At 41.0% G+C, this 10,824-nt stretch overlaps 1 protein-coding gene across 1 annotated transcript in view; it reads right to left on the reverse strand.

Moving 5' to 3' along the window:
• PDE4B (phosphodiesterase 4B) overlaps nucleotides 1-10,043 on the reverse strand; it is a 584,599-nt gene extending 574,556 nt beyond the window's left edge. The window contains exon 1 of the mRNA XM_015141386.3: nucleotides 9,626-10,043. The gene's annotated coding sequence lies outside the window, so the exon portion shown is untranslated. The remainder of the gene's footprint in view (nucleotides 1-9,625) is intronic.
• Between the last annotated feature and the right edge of the window lie 781 nt (nucleotides 10,044-10,824).

Consider the following 10,824-nt stretch of genomic DNA (forward strand, 5'->3'; position numbering starts at 1 on the left):
CACACTCAAAATTCCTGCTTATGATACTCACTTTTGGAAATGATCACCCATCATCTTGTTTACATATTAATAATACTGTTTATAGAATTTATATAACACCTTCTTTTAGAGCAGAATAATACACTTCACATCCATTATTTCATTTATCTTTATAATATCCTTTTGATATGTGGAGAGAACAGTTGCTGCTCTCTATTTTAATGTGAAAAAATTAACTAGAAAAAGAAATTCATTATCCTTGATGTGGATAAACAGCTTCTAAGTAGAGTGCCTACATCAATTGGAGAATAAACCCTCAATTATGAAGGATATTTTTGTCAATATATTGAATGAGTATAGCAAAGTTTATACATTTTTATAATGCAAAAGTAAATACTCATTTATAATAAGATTAAGCCAAGTTTATTTTATTCTTTTAAAAAATATATTTGCTCTTGGAAAATATTAATATATGTCATTAAAAATTTAGGGAAAGCAGAAAAGCATAACATTTTATAAATAAATAGTACATACATTTTATAAACAAATAGTACATAATAGTGTCACTATCTGATTTCTCAGAATTTCACACTTATATATGTCATTATTAATGTAGAAGGAAATTATGACTTTTTTTGCTTATAATTCATTTAATAGCAATACTATCACTCAATTTCATACATCAGTCAGCTCTCTTGACACAATGACAACTGATTAAAAAACATTAGATAATAAGGCAAATAAAAATTTATAACCATTTTAAACTATCATATTTTAAGAAATCTCCAGATTACAAATTTATGAGACAACACTGCAAGTATTTAAAAAGCTGTAAAATATTTTCATATGCAATGACAATAGTGGTTTCCTACCCCATATCTATAACAGAATCCTGACATTTTGGGGAGATACCCATTTTTCCAGACAGCAATTAAAACAGAAATAAACTATTTCTCATACTTCCTTGTACTTAGGTATGGCCATTGACATAGTTCTGGTGAATAAGATTTTAGAAGTCTACCAGATGCAACTTCCCAGTAAGCTAATATTTTCTTTATTAAAAAGGACTGACTTAGCTGCTGTGTGCCTTGTGCCTGGCCCCCTCTACCTGCCTGTGGTACAGATGTCATGCCTGGGAGCTTTACTAACTGTCTTTTCACCAGGAGAATAAAACACATACACTAATTACAGTGGAGTCAAAAGTAAGAAGGAGCCCAATTCCTTCATAGTCTCCTTGGTTATTAAGAACTATCTTTCTGCTGACACTTTATGTTGTGTAAAAAAAATAACCAACTCCTTGCTGGTTGTAGCATTGTGTGTCAAATTATTGGTTACTCCCAAATGAATGCAATCTTAACTGATAAAATATCCTCAATGTATCCCAATCGAATCCTTCTTTTTCTCTTATCACATGGCTTAAAGCAAAAATTAATTCCCTGCACTAAGTCAGACAAATCTAAATGGAGAGTCTGTAGATTCTTTGTCATATGCACAAAATTATTTTCCATCTTTATATCCACGTACTGCAAATGCCAACCTTCTTTCACCTTTATACTCTTCCTTTTAAAGTATTTCTCAGTTTGTGATAGTGTGAAGTCAGAAGGAATTTGGTGGAAACAAACTTACATTAAATGGTAAAGAGGGCAACCCACTTTGCTGTACATTTTGCCTATAATCCAAATGGGGAAAACAATTTTTTTCCAGATTCATTGGCATTCTTCAGCTATATCCCTATCTTACCGAAGATTATAGCTAAGTAGGAGGTATGACTCACAGAAAGAGTTTTCTTAATATAAATTTCACCCATTGAATAAAATTTGAACTATTCTCTAAGCAATGCAAAACAGAGACTCTTGAAGTCTCATGCTATTCTTCAAGCAATGAAAAATAAGATGAAAATTATACAAATTATCTAAAATGTTCACACCCGAACTTCTTCAAAATGAAAGAATTGGTACAAAGTACCCTAAATTTCATATCCAAGGTCAGTAATTACATAGATCTGTAGACACTAATTTTATCCTTCAAAAATGTAAAATGTGAAGTCTTAAAAATTACTTTATGTATTCGGTTGGAAATATATTTGGCTGGAAGTAACAAAAAACCTAACAAATAGTGGAAGAAACAATTAAGGGGTTTATATTATTCTCATGGAACAGTAAATCTGGAGGTAGGCAGTGCAAGGCTGATACATCTTGAAAATGCCACCAAGAATCCAAGCTACATCCGTTTTGCCACTTCATCATCCTAAGCCTATGGATTTATTCCTCATCCTTCCAAGAAGGCCACTCATCTCAAAGGATCATCCATGCTCTATGCAGAAAGAAGGGGTAAGAGACAGGGGAAAGAGACTTCGTTTTAAGAAGTTTTGTTCGAGAAGGGAAGTGCTCCCCAGAAGCTTTCATCTAATCTTTGTCAAGGGAGGTTGGAAAATTGAATGTTTTGCTTTCCACTTTGTATAGCAGAGGAAGATGAGAGAGAAAGGGGATGAATTGATATTCAGCCAATCTACAGTATCTACCACACCTCCAGTCCAGTTAAATCTAGTGCCATCCATATTAGCATCATGACCATTGTCAACAAGATGTTTGTTCCCCAAATTGTGCTATGTGCTATAACCATATAGTTGGATAGTCTTAACCCAACTGTGACCACTCATACTGTTGCAAATTCTGACCATGTCAAGATATAATACTAATTTCAAATTCAAATATTAACTTCCTGGAGATCTTTCTTATGGATAATACTTAATTGCACAGGCCTATCACAAAATGCCTCAAATGTTTTGTCGAACAATATCCACTAATCTGAAGTTTCACCAAATGATAATGCTGGAAAGAACTTTAGAGATTATCATAAGTTAGCCTTATTTTACACCCTGAGGCTTACACACAGGATGTCGCTGACCCAATAAATAGCAGCACTGGAACTCAGGACTTCCAGTTCCCAGTCCTCACTTACTCAGTTACTAAAGTGTAACCTTGCAAATAGAAGTCCTACACAGTGCTTTCTAGGGTAATTAACCAGAAAAAAAACTGCCTCATTCTATTATATCTTTTTGTACAACATTCCCATTTTTCTGCATTGAGTTTTTCACTCTGGTATACTTCATGACACTGCAAAACAATTCAGTCTTATTTCTCATCCAGGGAGCTGTACTAGTCACAGAGATATATATAAGAACTTCCTTTAAGTATATATAGGCAGCCTCTTTAAAAGTAATTTCAATACTGGCCTTGCCTCCTGATCTCTGAATTCAGTTATTATTCTATGGTCTTAAATATTTTTTTTATCCGTGATATAAGGAAAACATGGATGTGGTTTTGTTTTTACCCTTAGAAAAATCCCCCCAGTAAATACAGCAAATGCTGCTTTAATCTTTCTTTTTTCAGCCCTTAACATTTGATATAGGTGAAATTGATTTTAAATGACCACCAGAGCAGCCTTATCAGAAAAAGAGAGAATTCTCTCAAAAGGACACTGTTTCTCCATATGGTAAGAAGGTGAGAGCAGAAAGAAACAGATGGAGAATCTTTCTAAGGAATCTTAATATATGTTGTAAGTGTGTGTGTGTGTGTGTGTGTGTGTGTGTGTTATGGGGGAGGAGAGAGCAAGCCCTGTGGGCTGAGTTGCCTGTTTGTATTTCGCACAGTCAGTGTGTTTGAACACCTGCTGGTCCTGCTACATCCTTCTCACCTACTGCCACTCTAGAATCTACAGGGAGACAAATCCTGCAGCATACCAATATACCATGCCCAGGACAACTGCCACCATCCACAGGCCTTTAAGGCTGACTCAGACTATAAAATAAGTCATTATCCTTATCACTTTCCCCAACAAAGACAATCCGCAGTTAATGCATAAGTATAACACAAAACAGTATCTGGAGGTCTTTCCTAGGAATCCGTAAATACTTAATATTGAATGCAAATTTTTGACTATATGTTCATTTTTCTGGATAATTGATCCATATGTCCCTCAGATTTTCAAAGAAGCCTACTTTTTATTTAAAAAAAAATCATGTCCTCCCAACTTCTTGAAGTATTTTTTCTTTTTAAAAAAGAGGTACTGAAAGATTATACCTCACAATAGTTTTTTAATAAGCCTTCTCAAAGGAAGGCAATTCTGATTTGTTAAAGAAAATATCAAATCAGGAAATTCTAAGAACTCAGAATAAACAAGCCCTGCCATCATTGAACTGAAGGAACTTAGATTCCCTTACGACTTTCTAACATGTCAGTTTTCTAAAATATAAAACAATAAGGTTGAAATAGGTGATCTCTAAGATCACTTTCAGTACTAAAAATGCCATAATTCTATGAGTCAGCACTGTGATATACCAGGACAGCCAAAGACAGAATCCTGGTATCTGCTCCTTAATCCATTCAAAATATCAGCAAGTTGCTTATGGAAATAATGTCATTTACTTTCTCTAAGGTTAAAGTGTCTATGGGATAAAGGATTTTTTAGTATTTCCCACAAAGATGGCAATAAATAAGAAGTACTAATATTTTTCAAATGGATTAAGATAACTTGAAAAAAAAATGTTTCATAGAGTAAATGTCACATACCAAGATTTTTGTCTTAGACTCTACTGACAGGGTATGACTTGACATTTAATTCTCCAATTACATTAATATTAACTAACTTAATTTAACTAAGCTATCTTGAACTAAGGTTTAAACTCTGTCTCCACAACAAATATGTATTACAGGGAAATACAATCAAACTAGTATTTTCAATGATAGTAATGTATTATGTGGTTGAGGATTAAAACTAGAGTGTTTTTTAAAAGCATATGTGGCTGGGCATGGTGGCTCACGCCTATAATCCCAGCACTTTGGGAAGCCAAGAAAAGGTGGATCACTTGAGGTCAGGAATTCAAGACCAGCCTGGCCAACATGGTGAAACCCAGTCTCTACTAAAAAAAAAAAAAAAATACAAAAATTAGCCAGGTGTGGTGTTACTCCGTAGTGGAGAAGCCAGGTGGACTCCGTAGTGGAGAAGACAGAGGACTCCATAGTGGAGAAGACAGTAATCCAGCTACTTGGGAGGCTGAGACCAGAGAATTGCTTGAACCTGGAAGGCAGAGGTTGCAGTGAGCCAAGATTGCACCACTGCACTCCAGCCTGGGTGACAGAGCAAAACTCTAAATAAATAAATAAATAAATAAATAAATAAATTTTTAAAACTTTAAAAAAAATTGTAAAGTAAAAAATAAGAATAATGCAAGGGGCATCTCAAGGAGGACTGAGAATGGTAGCAAGAGGGAGATGGACTGCTTAGTGACCTCGGGACTGGAGGAACAATAGAGCAGTAGGGCAGTGGGTGTCTTCCAACTCTCTATTCAACAGCAGGCCCAGAGTCTCCCGACTCCTAACCTGGTAGTAGAAAATGATCTAGGTAGGTTTATTCCTCGTCTGCATCTAACTGGGGTCCATTTGACAATACTAGGTGGCCTCAAAGCACTGGCACCAGGAATCCTGCCACAACAAGTTCCAGGCCTAAGACTGCTCCTCATTTCTGCAAGACTGAAAGTCACTTAGAGACACTTCCCTGACCTAGAGGCACCATGGGGCCTGGCCTGGGGAGGTTTCTTCTTCCCCTTCAGGTGGCATCAGCAGCGTTCAGTGGGAGGCCCAGAAGCACCAAACAAACTAGGCAGACTAACAGCACCCCAAAGTCTCTAGAAATTAAATTGTCATTGAAACCACTGCCCACAAAAGTAGGCCAGGATCTGTGTGCTAACCCTAAACAGAGAGATTATCTGTTAAAATACAAGATTTAAATAGAAACCCAGAGCCTTCTAACATAATAGCTAAAATGTCCAAAATATGACCACAACTTGAATGAGAAAAGACAATCAAGTGACACCAACATTTAAGTGAATCAGATGTTGGAATTATCTGACAAAGATTACAAAGCATTTATTCTAAAAATGTTTCAGGCTCGACACGGTGGCTCAAGCCTATAATCCCAGCACTTTGGGAGGCTGAGGCAGACAGGTCATGAGGTCAGGAGATCGAGACCATCCTGGCCAAAATGGTGAAACCGCTTCTCCACTAAAAATACAAAAAATTACCTGGGCATTGTGGCACGCGCCTATAGTCCCAGCTACTCAGGAGGCTGAGGCAGGAGAATCGCTTGAACTCGGGTGGCAGAGTTTGCAGTGGGCCAAGATCGTGCCACTGCATTCCAGCCTGGGTGACAGAGCAAGACTCTGTCTCAAAAACAAAACAAAACAAAAAAATGTTTCAGCAAGCAAATACAAATTCCCTAGAAACTAATGAAAAAGTAGAATGTCTCGGCAAATAAGCATAAGCTGCAAAAATAACCAAATGGAAATTATTGAGCTGAGAAATACAGTAATCAAAATAAAATGCTAGATGGACTCCGTAGTGGAGAAGACAGAGGACAGAATCAGTGAACTCGAAAACAGATCAGCAGAATGTTTTCTATTTTAACAAAGAGAAAATACCAGGAAAAAAAATGATGAACCCAGCCTGAGGGTCTTGTAGGACAACAACAAAAGATCCAACTTTCATAGCATTGGAGTCACAGAAGGAGATAAGAAAGAGAGTGGGGCTGAAATACTTTTGTGTTTGAAGAAATAATGCCTAAGAATCTCCCAACTTGGTGAAAGACAAACCTACATATTACAAACCTGATCAAATCCCAAACAGAACAAACCAAAAGAAATTCATCCCAAAACACATCGTAATCAAACTTCCAAAAATTAAAGATATAGAAAATAATCTTGAAACTATCCAGAGAGAAATGACGCATTGCATATAAGGGAGCATCAATTCAAGCAACAACAAATTTCTCATTGAAACCAGGGAGGCCTGTGAAATGAAGTGACATAACATTTTTCAAGTGTTGGAATAAAAAGAAACTGTCAACTATAAATTCCTTCCACATACGCATTTTCTATACCATATTTGATGGCTGAAACACCACATTTCAAAAGACCAATGGATTAAAACTGGCAAAATGAATGTATGTGGTAGGAACATCGTCACAGGTTGGTTTCCCTGGCAAGCTAATTCTGAAATGAAGTTCAAAGCCCTATTTTATTAGGAACCGCCTTGTTATCCACACCTGAGGAAGGATGGGGAAAGAAACAGAAAAGACCAAAGGGAGAAGTAGAGCTGCAATGCAAGCCCTCAGGGAGCTCCAGAGCTAGAAAGATCCCTCAGAGTTTTCCAGAGTTGTGCTGCGATGGCCCAATCTTTATACTCCCACATGGATCAGCCACTGGATGTGAGCTGCACTGGAAAGGGGTGTGACCTCGGACAAGGGAGCTTTCTACAGCTCAGGCAATCCCTGAAGAGTCTGACCATTGAAGGCCGTCTGTTGACCACACTCTCAGAAGCTGGGGCAACAAGTCCCTCCTTGAAGAACGATTTGGCACATCACAGTGTCCACTGTATTACCACATGGTGTCTACAATAGCCAGTGCCTGAAGGCACTAATTTGTTTTGTGGTCAGCAACATCCTACACCTCCAAACTATGCTGCTTGAAGGTTTTTGGAAATAGAAATGGGTGAAATTGTATGACATGATAATAAATTATCAACCCCCAAATCTTTCTAACTGAAAACCTCGCCATATACCTCTTGCTCCTTAGCCAAATTAAGTCAAGTAAGATATTAAGAGTAACCTAGAACTCTTTATTTCTTCATGATTTTAAGTATTCCATTTGTAAACCAAAATGGAATTATTATTTCTGTGTCCAGTATCTTCATCAAACAAACCTTTACTTGTACATACACAGTACCTATTACTATTAAATACCTGTCTCTAGATAGGCAAAGGACTCCAAGATCAGAAAACCATGTATGATTGATTTCTTATTCCTCAAATCAAAAACAGTACTATTTTGAAAGCAAACAAGTATATCTAACAGGTTACTCTCTAGTGAAATTTAAAAGAATTCATTTTTGCAAAATATGTCAAGCCACAGAAACTGAAAAGCAAATCAGCTGATAAAAATACAAGTAGACACACTGCAACATTGTTTAGCTCCCAACTGTAATAAGGAAAATAGAAGGATGATAGATATATAGATAAACAGCCTCAATGCATCAATCAAGCCATCTCAACAATTCCAGTCCATTTAACAATCTTACTTATTTTTTGTAAATTAACAAAATTGGCACGCTGTTGTTTAGAAAATGATAAAGAATAGAAACAGCCAGCAAATATATTGCAGTCAAGTCCTACAAGTATTGATTTGAAGAGTTGAATAGGCCAATGTTATACTTATTGACCTTCAGGGGATTTCTCTCTTGGGATGTCAAGAAATGAGGTATCCTGAGAGAGAAGAAGCTCAACTTCCTTTACCTGCAGTGAAATCATTGGCCTTATCTATCTTCTTGTCAATTCGTGTACAGATAAATTCCAGACCCCTACCTACACTTCAGGTTGTAGGTAAAAACACTTGGAAATCTCCAAATTTGTTTTGTTTTTATGAATATAATTGGTATAATAACAGCTTTTAGCAAAAGGAAAGGGAGGGGGGAGTATGATCTACTAATAAAAATAGCATCTGGACTTTTATTACCTTTTTTTATGCTTAATGTGCCTTTGATTCTTATAACGTAGCCAAGAATTTTCCAGCAGCTGGAAATCTTTGAAATTAAAAGATGCATGTGATTCAAAGAACAGTTATATCTCAGATCTAAGACGTAGACTGCATAGAGTTACCATATCTGTTCAGTGGCATCATATAATTATGATGTAAACCTAATATAAGTACAATGTAATTTTAGGTGACAATCTCAAAGTCTTGCTAAAAATTATCCCAGGCACGTGTGTGACACACACAGACACACACACACACAAGTATATATAACCACTGTAATTAAGAGCGATTCCTCTGTGCGCTCCTCCTTATACACGCTTTAAAGCTGTTGGCCACAGTGGATTCCGATTTGTGTTTGAAGTACCGCACAAGGAAGGTGGCCTGTGAAAAACGGGAAGGAAGGAGGCAAAGCAGGAAGATGGAAAAAGAGAGTAGGCATCAAGGAAAGTGACGGGAGGAAGGAGGAGAGCCTCTTCCTTCCCCAAAACACTCTTGTAGCTTAGAAAGGTCCAAGCCCCCTAACCAAACACCAGACAGAGCTTCCCAAAAGTTCCTGGCAGAGCCTTGATGATGCCGAGGCTTGAGTGCGCCCCCCTTGGTGCCCCAGCCACCAGGGCAGGCAGGACCATCCTGGAGCCTCAACCCAGCAAACTCTTGGGTAGTTCAGGCTCCCTTCCGCGCCTGCCGCCTGCAGTCAATCACTGGGCACCGCGCGCCCATCCGTCACCTACTCCAGGGCTTCCAAGCCCCGAATCCTTCTGCCTCTCTCCATTCTCCCTTAGCCTCTCTCCTTCCTCTCCTCCCCAGTGACTTGTCAAGAGTCCAAAGGCGGAAGCCGAGGCAGAGAAGATGAGGGCGAAAGGCTAGAGGCCGGTTGGCGGATTTTCTACAAGGGGCAACAATGACGCCGTCAATACGACCATCCAGGCCCGCCGACCCCATTCCTTCTTCGCCCCCCATCAGTCCTACAGCACCCCACACTCTCCATTACGGCTTCGGTGTGTGATGAAGTAAGAGAATGAGGAAAAATAAACCCGCAGCCTCCTAGGCAGCCCTTACCTCAGGCTGCCCTCTCGGAAGCCGCCCTCCTCCTGCCCGAGGCGCCTCTGCTGCACAGCCGCGGCCGCAGCTCTCTGGACGCCGGGACTCCACCCGGCGCGGGTAGACCGTGCGCTGGGAGTGAGCCTTCCGCGCTCCCGGGGGAGGGGGGACGAAAGTCTGCCCGGAGGGCGCTCGCGTGCAGCCCGGCCCGCGACGAAGAGCCTGCAGCCGCTGAGGAGAGGCCAGGAGCCCCGGGAAGGGGCGCGCGGGCCGGGGGCGGCTGCGGAGCGCGCGCGCGGACGGGCCAGCGGGCTAGCCTGGGGGACCCGCGCCAGGGAGACACAGGCGCTGGCGACGCGCCCCTCAGCTCTTCCCTCCTCCTCTGGCCCTTTAAACCCCCTCTCCCTACTGTCCACCCCCGCCCCCCGGAAGAGACAGCTCGCCGATGCCACTTGGTCGGCCGCGCTGCGCTCTTCAGCCGGGTGCGGGGAAAAACAATGTGACCGTATCGCACGGATGAGATGCTGTGTAGTAGGTTGTAACTGCTGAGACCACCACCTGTCAATTCTAGGGTGCAAAGCACGCCGTCCCCAGTCGTCTGGCCCTCTCCCATTGCCCTCCCAGGTTATTTTCTTTCCCTACCTACCTCACAGACCTCCTGCAATATTCTATGGGCACGGTACCAGGGGAGTTTTGCAAAATAACCCTCTCTCCCAGCTGGGAGCTCACAGCATCTCCCTTACCACCAGAGCTGAAGGATTACACACAGCCCTGCGTGCCTATCCAAAGCCAGAAACCGAAAATCCCGGTTTGAACCCCACACTCGCCGGCCCCCCAGCCCCCATTCATAATCCCAGCGGCCGTCTGCCACTACACCCCCTCCCCCGGCCGCCCGCGCTCTTTCCCATTCGCCGTCCCTGAAACGTGTCAGTCACTCGCTGTGCATCTGCCATGAATACAGGACGAAGAGCTCTGCAGCTACTGGCTGCACAAAGAGGGACTGGGGCGCAGGGAACGCAGATCCCGTGTTGGGGGAGGCGAGAGAGTCAGCGGAGCACATTACGTGGAAGGAGCCAGTGGGACCGTGGGAGTCCGCTGGTCTCCTGTTGCACAAAGGGGCTCCAGAGTGAATATGCGCAGTGCTCCTGAACCAACAGGTCAGATCACCTCCCAAGAGATTCTCCACCAAGACACCCATGAAGATGGGTCCCACAACT

Source organism: Macaca mulatta, chromosome 1 (genome assembly GCF_049350105.2).
Source record: "Macaca mulatta isolate MMU2019108-1 chromosome 1, T2T-MMU8v2.0, whole genome shotgun sequence".
Lineage (NCBI taxonomy): Eukaryota > Metazoa > Chordata > Mammalia > Primates > Cercopithecidae > Macaca > Macaca mulatta.